The sequence below is a fragment of the Lynx rufus genome, unplaced genomic scaffold, assembly GCF_022079265.1.
Source record: "Lynx rufus isolate CCGP_SWC_20201006 ecotype Redwood Valley unplaced genomic scaffold, mLynRuf1.p SCAF_8, whole genome shotgun sequence".
Classification (NCBI taxonomy): domain Eukaryota; kingdom Metazoa; phylum Chordata; class Mammalia; order Carnivora; family Felidae; genus Lynx; species Lynx rufus.
Window position 1 is genome coordinate 24,372,548 of NW_025814896.1, and position 14,181 is coordinate 24,386,728.

The window sequence follows — 14,181 nt, forward strand, 5'->3', positions numbered from 1 at the left end:
ATGAAGCAGGCTCCAGGCTCCCAGCTGTCAGCGCAGAGCCTGATGCAGGGCCAGAACCCACGAACCATGAGATCATGACCTGAGCCAGAGTCAGGCACTCAACTGAGTGAGCCACCCAGGCACCCTGAGGTAGCCTCCATTTTAATTTCCAGTTTGGATTAACTTTTTGAAAGGAGGAAGATGATAGAATAGTGTGGAGAATAGCCACTAGTGGAAAAAGGAAGAGTTAGAGATCTTGCACCAAATAATTTCCAGTTCTTCAGGGAAGTATGATTAACATTGAAGTCAGGGCACCTGGGTGGCTCAGTTGGTTAAACTGAGTTTAAAGTTGTGTCTCCCTTTCTCTTTGCCCCTCCCCCACTCATGCTTTCTCTCTCTCTCTCTCTCTCTCTCTCTCAAAAATAAACATTTAAAAATTAAAAAAACAAAAACATTGAAGTCAAATAGCCAGGGATTAAAATAGTCATAGTGTCCCTAGATCTGGAAGATGTTAGCCCATCATTTTCTAAATGACAACATGGAAGCTAAGAAAGGTTTAAGTGATTCCAAGGATGTGGAAAAAAACAAGATGGAACACAGGGTGCTGCAGTTCAATTTTAGATTCTATATAGTTACATTTGTTTTATTTCCACACAAATAATATGGTTTGTATTGCTTATATTAAAAAAAAATTAAACAACCAAACTTTATGATAATAAAAGAAAAAGCTTTTGTTTCTCCTTAATCACTTTTTTGGAGCAAATTATTTTTTTTTTAATGTTTATTAATTTTGAGAGGGAGGCAGTGCATGCAAGTGAGTGTGGGTGGGGCAGAGAGAGAGAGAGAGAGAGAGGGAGAGTGAGAATCCCAAGCAGGCTCCGAGCTATCAGTGCAGAGTCCAACGCAGAGTTTAAACCCATGAACCATGCATGACCTGAGCCAAAATCAAGAGTCAGATGCTTAACTGACTGAGCCACCCAGGCACCCCATTGGAGCAAATTCTTAACCACATTCCCTACCTGACTCAGTTTCCTCATATAAGGTAAATTAAATAATGTATGAAAAGTGTGGTTCTAAACTTTGCACATTAGAATCACCTGGGTAGTGTTTCAGTGCCCAAAGCTCAGGCCACAGTGCAGACATAGTATGACTCTGGAATTATTTTTTTAAGTTTCTCAAATAATTATAGTGTGTAGCCAAGGTTGGGAGCTACTGAAGTTCTTTCAAGGCATATACTCATTTGATCTCAGATATTCTGACTTCAGTCATTTTGGAGTTACTGCGGCAATTCTAATTAGTGGGTATTGGCCTGAAATAAACTAGGTCACTTGGTTCTGATATTTCTGCTAATTGTGTACTATGTATGAGTAGGGTAGAGTCACCCTGGTGAGAAGACAGTTTGGTATATGGTGGGAGAAGCACTGAATTTGAAGGTGAAAGACCAGGCTTTAGTCATTATCCTGTCACAATCCTAGTCTATAATTTCAGTCAAGTCACAATACCACTGCTGTGATTCAGGTTTTTCCTTTGAGAGTTGGGGGGAGTTAGACTGATTATTATGCAAATTCCTTTCTAGCTCTTAAACTTCAAGTTTGTGAGTTAGTGGGGGTGGGGGAAAGGCAGTTGATGGATTTGTATGCCTTAAGAATAAGTGAGCAAGGGGGCAGGACACTGATAAAAGCATTGCTGAAGGAGCCAGCTGTGGGATGGGATGGGAGTGGGTGGGGAGGAACAGACTGGGTGAACAACAGAACCTGGAGATAAGGGAATGGGGTGGGAAAGGGTTGGGAAGCAAGTGTAGGAGACTGGCTGAAGGGAATATTGTTGAAGGTGGTGACAGTGGCTCAGCCCTTGGTAACAATGTGTTCCAGGTTCTTAACCTTACTGTCAAATGACTCAAGGAGAATGTGGTCAGAGGGGCTCTCCTCAGAACTAGGAGATAGAAAGCAGAGGCTATTTTTGTTGTTGCATGCCTGAGATGGGGTAAGAGTAGAAATATACTTGCTGCTCAGTGTTTAAGAGGGTAGTAGATAGCTGGCTTTTTTTTTTCTTTTAATACATAATGCATGCATGTGGTTCAGAAATAAAAACATTATAAAAAAGATATACAGGGAAAAGTCTTGAACCCACCCTCAGCTCCCAGGATTTATTTATACCCTTCTCCCCATAACTTTTTAATATGAAAAAAAATGTTTTTAATACAAAAAAGTTGAAAGAATAATACAGTGATAATAGTTTGCTATATTTGCATCATCTGTTTACCTACCTATCTTTACTGAATACTTTGAAAATAAGTTGCAGACATTATGACATTTTATCCCTAAATACTTTGGCATGCATCTCCTAAGAATAAGGGCATTTGCTATACAATCACAAATAACATTACTACATCCAAGATGTTTTTAAAAATGCCCTAATATCTTCTGTTACTTCACATTCAGTTTTTCCCAACTGTCTTAATAATTTTATGGCTGTTTTCTTCAAAGCAGGTCTAAGTAACGTTTATGAATTGCATTTGGTGGTCATATTTGTAAAGTCTTTTAATTGAGAACTGTGTCTTCCCCCTATCTCTTCCCTTAAGATTTTGGGTTTTGAAGAGACCAGATCAATTTTGTTGTAGCAAGCCACACATTCTAGATCTGATTATTTCTTCATGTAGTCAAATACTTCTTCATGTATTTGTTCTTTTTGCTCGATCTCCTGAATTTTCTATAAAGGAGAAATTACTTTTAAAGACTTTTTAGACCTAGGCTAGGCATTTTTACTAATAATCATCATAGATGATGACTGGTGTTTCAGGTAAAATCACATCAGAAGGCATAAATAAAAGGTCTCACTGTAATTGTTACTGGATTTGATCACCAGGTAAAGCTGGTGAATGTCGTATCTTTCCACTCTAAAGATACTTGTTTTCTCTTTGCAATTAGAAAGTAATCTGTGGAATAATCCATTTGCACCATGGGAGTCTTCTGTTCCCCAGCAGTTTTCACCAGATGGTTTTTAGCATCCTTTGATCATCCTTGCCTGAATCACTTACTTCATTGGAGGTTGCACAATGGTGATTTCAAAAATTCTTTCCTTCTGCATTTATTAACTAGCATTCTGATGTAAAGGAGAGCTTTCCCTCTTTACCAAGGATGAATGTTTCTTAAAAGACAAAGTAAATTTCTTGCTTCATTCTTTTTTCTTTAATTATCAATCTTCAGAGTAAGGAATTGATGTCATAGTTACACCTAATAGTGACTTTCTGAGTAATTTTTTTACTCTCTGAGCTATTATTTACTCTGAGCTATTATTATATATTTATGGATTTCTATTTATTCATGGTATTTTAATCAATTTTAGTCATTAATTCTTTTTGATAGTTAAATTGTCTCAAATTTGCCGGTAGAAACCCCTTAAACTGGCTCCTGGGTCCTTGTGACTTTGCTCCCTATTTGTGTGCGTGCTTCCTTGCCCTCCTCTGGTACAACATGTTTTTTTTGTTTTGTTTTGTTTTTTTCCTAGTTTACCTTGAAGCTAATAATTTTTACTGTTTTGTGGGTTTTTTTTGTATTTCCTTCTAGAGGTTTTTTTTGTTTGTGTTTTTTTGTTTTGTTTTGTATTTTGTTTTTTTGTTTTTTTGTTTTTTGTCAGAGGGAGTGCGAGTGGGGAAGAGGCAGAGGGAGAAGAAAACAGAGAGACCATCGTAAGTAGGCTCCACGCTGACAGTGTGTAGCCTGATGCAGAGCTGTCTCATAAACTGTGAGATTATGAGCCCAAATCAAGAGTCAGATGCTTAACCAACTGAGCCACTCAGGCACCCCTAGAGTATTTTATTTTTAATACTAACATATATAAAATATTTTTCTCCTCTTTCCCCACTAAAAGTAGCATCCTGTAGTCAATGTTTTATTCCTTGTTTTTTCTTCTCTCAACAGTATATCTTGGAGATCATTCCACATCAGTGCATAGAGAGCATCCATATTCTTGCTGCCTTTCCTTTTTATTAGATGTACTATAATTTAATCAGTCTCTGTTGATGGACATTTTGGTAGTTTCCTATCTTGCTCTTGCAAAAATGCTTTTATTGAATAACCTTGTGTATGTGTCATCTCGTAAGGGAGCAGGTTTATCTGTAGGATCAGTGCAGTCAAATGCTCTACCACTGAGCTGTACCCCCTCTTACAGGATCACCAACCAGAAGTGAGATTGCTGGGTTAATGGTATATGTAATTGTAATTTTGATAGATAATGCCTACTTGCTGATGTTAGACAACCACTAGCAATGAGTGAGAATGTCTGTTTTCCTATAGCCTTGCCAAGAGAGTGCATTATTATATTTTTGGATTTTCACTAATCTGATGAGTGAAAAAAATATTTTCTTATGTGTGAAGTTTAACATTTTTTATATGTTTAAAGTTCATTTGTATTTCCTTTTCTTTGAATTTTATGATCATATTCTGTGCCCATTTTTGGACACAATACTTTGTCTAAATTGCTGTTCTCTTTATAATACCTATATATGCATACACATATACATACACAAACCTGTTTTTTTCTATAGTATGTTTATATATGGGAAATTTGCTCTTTCATTGTCAATATTTTTTCTTTGTCATTTTGTTTGTTGTTTGTTTGTTGGGTTTTTGTTTTGCTTTACTTATGGTATTTTTTGCCTTGCAGAATTCTTTGATTTTTATGTATTCAAATTTACCCATTTTTTTAATGGCTTTGGATTTTATGTCATAGTTAAAAAATCTCTACCCAGTTCAAGAGTATAAAAATTTCTTCTGTACTTTCTTCTAATACTTGTATGGTTTCATTTGTTGCATTGAAGTTTTGGATCCATTTGGAATTTATCTTGATGTGAGGTATAGCTCTAAGTTTATTTTTTCCCCAGGTGGCTACCTAGTCCCATTTAATGAAAAATCTGTTTCCCCCACCTTTATGAGATACTAAAATTCTACATCCATTTTGATCACTTTTGGGGATTTTAGTCTTCCATTGGTCTCCCATCCGTTTATATGCCAGTACTCACAGTTTTAATTACTGAGGCATTATGTTTTGATATCTGGTAGGACTTGTCCTTTTCCCTACTCTTATTTTTCAGAGGTTTTTTTTTTTTTTTTACTCTTTTTATTTCCATGTGAACTATAAAATCAGCTTTTCCATTTTAAAAAAGTTAGAATTTTTCTTAATGTTTTATTTTATTTTTGAGAGAGGGAGAGAGTGCAAGCAGGGGAAGGGTGGGGGGGGGGGGCGGTGAGACACAGAATCCAAGCAGACTCCAGGCTTTGACAGAGCCTGACAAAGGACTCCAACCCACAAACCGTGAGATCAAGACCTGAGCCGGAGTCAGACACTGAACCAACTGAGCCACCCAGGCACCCCAAGAAGTTAGCATGTTTTAATAGGATTGTTAGATTCTAAATTAGGGAGAATTGATGTTTATGAGTCTTTTTTCCTCTCTCTCTCTCTCTCTCTCTCTCTCTTTTTGAGAGAGAGACCACGAGCTGGGGAGGGGCAGAGAGAGAAGGAGAGAATCTTAAACAGGCTTCATACTCAGCATGGCACCCAACACGGGGTTTGATCTCACAACCCTGAGATCCTGACCTGAGCTGAAATCAAGAGTCAAATGCTTAACCGACTGAGCCACCCAGGCACCCTGTGAGTCTTTTTGTCTAAGAATGTGGTGTGTCATTCCATTTGTTCAAGTCTTTTTTGTATTTGGATCCTTTATTAGTGTATTTAAAATTTCATCTTTTTAGTTCAGTCCTAAATATTTTGTCCTTTTTGGGGCTGTTATAAATTAAATTTTTCCCCACATATTGATGATTGATTGCCTATGTAATAAAGCTGTTGTTTTCTGTATATTTTGTACCATTCTACTTTGCTGAATCTCTTATTTTTGCTGTTTTCTTGGTTGATTTTTCAAGATGTGCAAGAATACAATTATATCATCTCCTGATAGTGATAGTTTTACATTCTTCCCAATTTTTTACTATTATTCGTCTTGTTTAATTTCACTGACTTTATATACCTATGATAGAATGTTTAATAATATTTAGTAGATATCTGCCCTCTTCCCAACTTTTCCCCATTAAGCAAGCTGCTGACTTTAGGCCAAAAAAAGATATATTTTGTCATGTTAAGGAAGTGTTTATATATTTGATTTTTTTTGAGAAGTGTTAAATTTTGTCAAATGACTTTAAGTATCTGTGGAGATGATCATATGACTTCTTCCCTTAGTTTCCTCATAGTGAGCCTTGCTTGTATTCCTAGACCAAACTCTACTTAATTATGATACATTCTTCATCTAATGTACTGTTGTATTCTATTTAAAATTTGATTTAGAATCTTGCATCAACGTAAGAGAGATTATAGCTTTCTGCCTGCAGTGTGTATCAGCTTTTGATATTCATGCTATATTTGCTTCATAAAAAGATTTGGAAAGTTTGCTTTCTTTTTGTATGTTCTGGAACAGTTTCAGATCATTAGACTTAATCTGTTCTCTAAAGGGTTAATGTTTCCATTAAATTTGTGTGTGATGCTTTTGGGGGGCATTATCATATTTATATAGGTAGAGTGAACAAAAGCTTGAACAAAACAGTCTCTATGGTCCTTTTAATTTCCTTTGTTTCTGTGGCTATTTCCTTCTTATTTCATGTATTTGGACTTTCTCCCTTTACTAGATTAACTAGTAGTTTATTTTATTGGTTTTTCTTCCAATGTACCAATTTTTGGATTTATTTATTCTGTTTTTCTGGGTTTTGTTTTGTTTTGTTTTTAGAGAGAGCGCAAGCAGGGGAGGGTCAGAGGGAGAGGGAGAAGCTCAAGCAGACTCCACCCCCAGCATAGAGCCCACCGTGGGGCTGGATCTCATGACCTTGAGATCATGATCTGAGCACAAGTCAAGAGTCAGATGCTTAACCAACTGAACCACCCAGGCGCCCCTCTTTTTCTGTTTGTTTTTTTTTTTTTTTTTTTAATTTCTCCTTTTATCTGTATTAATTCCTTCATTTTGATTTCTTTCAGTTCACCTTACAGGTTTTTTTCCTGACTTTTTGAGTCAGACATTTAACTCCTTCCTTTCTTTTCTTCTTTCTTTCTTTTCTTTCTTTTTCCTGATGTAGGTATTTATCGCTGTGAATTTTCTTCTTTACTGGTTTGGCTGTATTCTTTAGGTTCTAATATGTAGCATTTTCCTTATTTTGGCATTCTCTAGAAATTTTGCAATATTGATTTCTTTTTTAACCCAACTCCAAGGGTTTTGTTGTTGTTTTAAGGTGAAAAGGCCTTTGTTTCTTGATTTTATTTTAAATGTATAATTTCAGTACATTGTACTGAATCAGAGTATTATTCTACTGTTACTTTTTGGATTTATAGAGTTTTTTTCTTTTTTAAATTCCAGTATAGAGTGTTATATTTGTTTCAAGTGTACAGTGTAGTGGTTCAACAATTCCATGTATTGCTCAGTGCTCATCAGGGTAAGTGTACTGTTAATCCCATTCACTATAGAGATTTTCTTTATGGCCTTTTTAAAAAATGTTTATTTATTTTTAAGAGAGAGAGTGTGCAGGCTGGGGAGGGGCAGAGAGAGAGACAAAGAATCCCAAGCGGGCTTGCCACTGTCAGCACAGAACCCAGCACGGGACTCAAACCCACGAACCAAACTGAAATCATGACCTGAGCCAAAATCAAGAATTGGACGCTTAACAGATTGAGCCACCCAGGCATCCCTCTTGATGGCCTTTCTTAAGGTCATTTTTTGTTAATGTTCCATGGAGTTTTGAAAAAATAGCTTAGACTTAAATTAAAAAATAATTAAGGAGCATAGTTCTTTCCCTAAGAATTATTTATTAATGTCTAGTATATATATCCATTTAAAAATTTGAAATTATAAAATCAATATTTGACAATAATGTAAAACCATAACAGCCAAGTTAAAGACATTGTAGACTGATACTATCTTTTCTTTTTAAAATTTTCTTACTGTTTATTTTTGAAAGAGAGAGAGCAAGCAAACCAGGGAAGGGCAGAGAGAGAAGGAGACACAGAATCTGAAGCAGGCTCCAGGTTCTGAGCTGTCAGCACAGAGCCCAATGTGGAGCTCGAACCCTCGAACTGTGAGATCATGCCCTGGGCTAAATTCTGACTCTTAACCAACTGAGCCACCCCAGCGCCCCAGACTGATACTACCTTATTAAAGTGGGAATATTTTTCTGAAGCATGCCAAAATTAGACACTTTCCATGCAAAATTTCTATGTGTACCATAAATAATACTTAGAAAAACTGAAAATTTAATGAAAAATAAAATTATATAAAAGTAGGAAAAAAGCTTAAATCTATACTTTATGAAGTTTATTTATTTAAAAAAATTTTTTTAATGTTTATTCATTTTTGAGAGAGATAGAGCACAAGTGGGGAAGAATCAGAGAGAGAAGGAGACACCGAATCCAAAGCAGGCTCCAGGCTCTGAGCTGTTGCACAGAACCCAATGCAGGGCTCGAACCTATAAACGGTGAGATCATGACCTGAGCTGAAGTTGGACACTTAACCCGCTGAGCCACCCAGGCACCCCATATACTTTATGAAGTTTAAAATGAGTTTTGAAATTATGTTAGAACAAGCGGGTCTTGTATTTAGTGTGTGTAGAAAATATTTTGGTCTTGGCTCCAAGTATCTGCAAACAGTGTGGCATGATGATGTTAATTCATTTTAATTTGACAGGTTTAAAAATGGAGGTAAAGGGAGGAGGTCTCTAAGGCTTAGGGTCCCAGTTTCATGATCCTTTTTTTTTTTAATTTTTTAAAAATTTTATGTTTTTTTATTTTATTTTTGGGAGAGAGAGAGCGCGCACATACATGAATGGGGAAGGGGCAGAGAGAGAGGGAGACACAGAATCCAAAGCAGACTCCAGGCCTCGTGCTGTCAGCACAGAGCCCGATGCGGGGCTTGAAGCCACAAACCACGAGATCATGACCTGAGCTGAAGTTGGATGCTTAACCGACTGAGCCACCCAGGTGCCCCCCCCCCCCCGCCCCAATTTCATGATTCTTAAGCGAAGGCAGTATATGTCCTGGAGTTTGCTTCTATACTCTTTGAAATGCTTGTTGAATAGTGGTTTGATCTCAGAAAAAAGATATTCTTTGTAGACTTAATGAAAACTCTATTTTAACATTCTCTAAAGACGTCTAAGTTGACTTGGTAACTTGAATTTGCATTGGCTTCTGTTATAAAGATGTCACCTCTGTAATTTCTAATTTCTATATGATACTGCAACTTTCTCTTTGTCTCTCTTTTTTAGAATTTTTATTTGGCTGCTGCCTTTTGAAATACAGGCCCTAAAAATGCCAGCTTGTTTGGACTTAGAAGATGACCTGAATAAATGATAAAAAAATAAAGACATTTTGGTGAGTGAAATCTTTTGTGAAAGAGTGGTTAAGGCTCAACTTAATTCCAAGCAATGGAATGACTCTACTAAAGTTACGTAGCAAATTAAAAAACTGTTTCCTTTATCATCTAGCGTTTTGTCAAAGGAGAAGATGGTCCTTCAGCCAGTTATCGAAGATATCAGTATATTTAATGAAGCCCCAAATTCACTAAGTTTGAGTGCCTTCTGTTCCTCTGGGGTTGAGAACTTGATCTATTTTTTTCTTTCTCTTCGAGAGTCCACATACCTCTTAGGAGGCACATCATAACATTTAAATGCATTTCAAATATCTGGTCTATTCCAGCACTGTACCAAACCCAGCATAGTTCACTCACACCTAGCATTGTACTAGTCAGTCATGGGAGTTGTAGAAATTGAAAATTGGTGACTGGGCCTTATGCAGCTACAGTGTGTTTCATTTGGCATACATAGTATTTTTATTTTCCGAAAATGTAAACCTATTTTAAAATCTGGAGATTTCACTGAATATATGGATTTTAGCCTTTTCTTAAAATTCAGAACATCTGCCCAACTCCTCCCATCCTTCCAAAAAGAAAGTAATAAGCTGGAGCAGAGGATAGTAGCTGCTTAGCATAGATGGGTATGTGAGTTTCCTGTTACCCAAATCATTCATACAGTGTGTGTAAATACACTTAATATCCAGTGTTCTTCTCTTATTTTATCTGCCTAACCGCTATGAGTATGTAAGTTTGTGGTTTCTGATGCAGATCATAGTGTCTTGTCTTTTCAAATGGCAGCCAAGCTGATACTCTGAATAACCTGTAACAATCTTCTACCCATTACACCAGTCCCTTCTGTTCATATGTAAATGTAAATCTGGTGCATATTAGCTGGGTATATATGTAATATGTAAGGTATATAAATTTATATATTCATAAATAATATAAATTTATATATTTACAAATATATATGTTTAAATATATTTATTTATTTTTAACCCTACTGTGATTTGGAAGATGTTCATAAGTAAGCTTCTAAGCCTTCCTGATGTCTGTGGAGTTTTACCTTGGAGCAGCACTATGTTGCTGGTATGATTGCTTTTTTCTTCCTTTTTTTTTTTTAAGCTTTTTATTATGAACAATTTCAAACATTTTATAAAATTATACTATAAACAAAAGTATAATAAACACCTGTATACTAATCACCTATATTTAACCATTATTAAAATTTTGTCATATTTGCCTAATCTATTTTTCTCTCAATTATTTTAAAGTAAATTACAAGCATCCTGATGTTTTACCCCTGAATGCTTCAATATGCATCTCTTAGACAGAACATTGCCCTATATAACCATAACACCATTGTTATCACACCTAACAAAATTAGTGGTAGTTCACTAATTATCCTAAAAATGTGCTTTACATCTTTTTTCCAAACCAAGACCTAATAAAGGACCATACACTGCATTTGATTTTTAAAAAAATTTTTAAAAGCTCTTTTATTTTTTTTTTTTTAATTTTTTTTTCAACGTTTTTTTTATTTTTGGGACAGAGAGAGACAGAGCATGAACGGGGGAGGGGCAGAGAGAGAGGGAGACACAGAATCGGAAACAGGCTCCAGGCTCTGAGCCATCAGCCCAGAGCCCGACGCGGGGCTCGAACTCACGGACCGCGAGATCGTGACCTGGCTGAAGTCGGACGCTTAACCGACTGCGCCACCCAGGCGCCCCAAAAGCTCTTTTAATGTAGAATAGTTTCACCCATCTCTTTCTTCCTTCATTACAACTGACTTACTGAAGAGGCCAAGCCAGTTATGCTGTAGAAATCCTACACTCTAGATTTGTCTGAATATTTCCTCATGATGTTATTTAAGTTATACCTCTGTCTCCTGTATAAAGATTTTATTATATTCAGGTTAAACATTTTTGGCACATTTCACATAATGTTTTATCCTTATTAATGATCCTTTTCTGAATTATTTTATCAACGATCACAAAATTGTGATTTTTCCAATGATATCATTCTTTTTACATTTAAGTTGGCTTTCTTCTTAAAAAAGAGCTTTCCTTTATCAACTGGAGCTATTTGGTTATCCTGAAATATTACCCTTAAAAGATTTAGTTTGGAAATCTATTTCCAAAAGTAGAATAAATAATATGCTTGCTCTTTAAATTCTCCTGGATGTCACATTTATTCTTAGGTTCTTTACAAAAGATCAAAAGAATGAAATATGGCCTTTTGTAGCAACGTGGATGGAACTGGAGAGTGTTATGCTAAGTGAAATAAGTCATACAGAGAAAGAAAAATACCATATGTTTTCACTCTTATGTGGATCTTGAGAAACTTAACAGAAGACCATGGCGGAGGGGAAGGGAAAAAAAAAAGGTTAGGGAGGGAGCCAAAACATAAGAGACACTTAAAAACTGAGAACAAACTGAGGGTTGATGGGGGGTGGGAGGGGGTGATGGTGGGTGATGGGTATTGAGGAGGGCACCTGTTGGGATGAGCACTGGGTGTTGTATGGAAACCAATTTGACAATAAATTTCATATAAAAAAAAATGAAAAGAGCCCCTGTTAGAAGTGAAACCAACAGATAATCTGGAAGTTTATTATGTGGCGAGTGAGCAAATTAACTGGTGGTTAATCTTAACAAACCCAGAGAGATAGCACATGTTTTCTTATGATGACCATAAATGAGCAAGTGAGTCTCAAACTGGTCAGCTGTAATGATTTCTGTCTCCAAGAGCAGTCACTGAACTGCATTTCACTCAAAATTAGTTAATTGTTTTGATTATAAATCCTTTGTTAAAGACTAGATTTTAAGTGGACGTTATGTCAATGAATATGTTATCAGGAAGAAGCTTCTTTAAAAAGTTTCTGGAGAGGAGGCCAGCAGTTTTTCATACTTACTTTTAATTTCTTCATTTTTTAAGCACCTGTGTAGTGCCATAGTACTTTTAAACCAGTAATTCTTGAATTTGGATTAGTTGATTTGTTTTATCTGCCAGGAGATGGTTTTCCAAATTCAGATTTGCCAGCCTTCATGACATGACCGATGACCCCTTTAGAAGACAGATTTTTAGTTGATCTCTTTCTTTCCAGTAAAAGATTTCTTTTGGAAAACACTTCTTAAATTTTAAATTCTTTTCTTGTAGTTGTTCCAACTGGGGAGTAGCTATTAAATAGCTCTAGTATTTCACGCAGTCTCAGCAATCAGTCGTTTTCCTGATGAGTAACAGCTTTTAAGCCCTAAAGTCTTTTTCAGTCTTGTTTATTTACCTCTAAAGTTCTTTAAAATCTGTAAGGAGCAGATGGCAGTTGACTAAAGGCAATGGTATTTATAAGGGATTTTCTGAATGCTGTTGTTTCTTAACCACCCAAGTCACACTATTCCTTTGTAACAGTTACAGTACTAGAAAAGGTGCTTTGCTCAAACGTAAGTTTTTTTGTTGTTGTTGTTTTATTGTTTTCATGTTTACTTACAACAGAGGAATTTTTCCCCCTAAGATTCCTTAAATTGGTTTTTGGAAATTCTTTGTTCTTGAAATTTAATTGACTGTTTAAAAAAGAAAAAGAGGGAATACAAACTGGTGCAGCCACTCTGGAAAACAGTATGGAGTTACCTCAAGAAACTAAAAATAGAACTACCATACGACCCAGCAATTGTACTACTGGGTGTTTATCCAAGGGATACAGGTGTGCTGTTTCGAAGGGACACATGCACCCCAATGTTTATAGCAGTACTATCAACAACTGCCAAAGTATGGAAAGAGCCCAAATGTCCATTGATGGATGAATGGATAAAGGTGTTGTATATATATACAATGGTATTGCTTGGCAATCAAAAAGAATGAAATCTTGCCAATTACAACTAAGTGGATGGAACTGGAGGGTATTATGATGCTAAAAGAAATTAGTCGGAGAAAGACAAATATCATATGACTTCATTCATATTAGGACTTTAAGATACAAAACAGATGAACATAAGGGAAAGGAAGCAAAAATAATATAACAACAGGGAGGGGGACAAAACATGAGAGACTCTTAAATGTGGAGAACAGAGGGTTGCTGGAAGGGTTGTGGGAGGGGGAATGGGCTAAATGGATAAGGGGCATTAAGGAATCTACTACTGAAATCATTGTTGAACCATATGCTAACTAACTTGGATGTAAATTTAAAAATAAATAAATTATTAATTAAAAAAATAAAATAGGGGTGCCTGGGTGGCTCAGTCGGTTGAGCGTCTGACTTTGGCTCAGGTCATGATCTCACAGCTCGTGAGTTCAAGCCCTGCGTCGGGCTCTGTGCTGACAGCTCAGAGCCTGGAGCCTGCTTCGGATTCTGTGTCTCCCTCTCTCTCTGCCCCTAACCCACTCTCATTCTGTCTCTGTCTCTCTCAAAAATAAATAAGCATTAAAAAAAAAAAAATAGAGAAGTCTTAAAATAAAATACACACCTTTCTATTAATTAGAATAACAAAGAACCAAAATTCAGAACTTGGGATAAACATGTATTTGAAACTAGATGGAAGGAGATTTACTAAAAGAGTAGAATTTTTAGTAGTAGACTAAACAGAAATTTCACTGAATGAGAGATCTAATTTGTAATTTCCTTTTTCCCTCATTGTAAAAGCTGCCAACAAGAAAAACAAACTGTTCAGAATAAATGGAGTAGGGGAACCTGTTTGCATCTATGTATCATGACTTTGATATCTAAAAGGCTGAAATGAGTGGAAAGAATATGAATATTAATATAAGTTCCCTGAACTAGATAATAGTTATTAGAATGAATAACTGAATCTAAGTGCTATATTCTATAAGTTTTC

At 36.1% G+C, this 14,181-nt stretch overlaps 1 protein-coding gene across 8 annotated transcripts in view; it reads left to right on the plus strand.

Moving 5' to 3' along the window:
- Positions 1-14,181, plus strand: part of NCOA6 (nuclear receptor coactivator 6) — a 107,476-nt gene that overhangs the window by 33,604 nt on the left and 59,691 nt on the right. For 6 of the 8 annotated variants that reach the window (XM_047069274.1, XM_047069275.1, XM_047069276.1 and 3 more), the window contains one exon: positions 9,270-9,375. The exons of 1 other annotated variant lie outside the window; for it this stretch is intronic. The gene's annotated coding sequence lies outside the window, so the exon portion shown is untranslated. Of the gene's footprint in view, positions 1-8,466; positions 8,484-9,269; positions 9,376-14,181 lie in introns of those variants that run through there. One more of the 8 variants, XM_047069272.1, reaches the window with a different exon arrangement.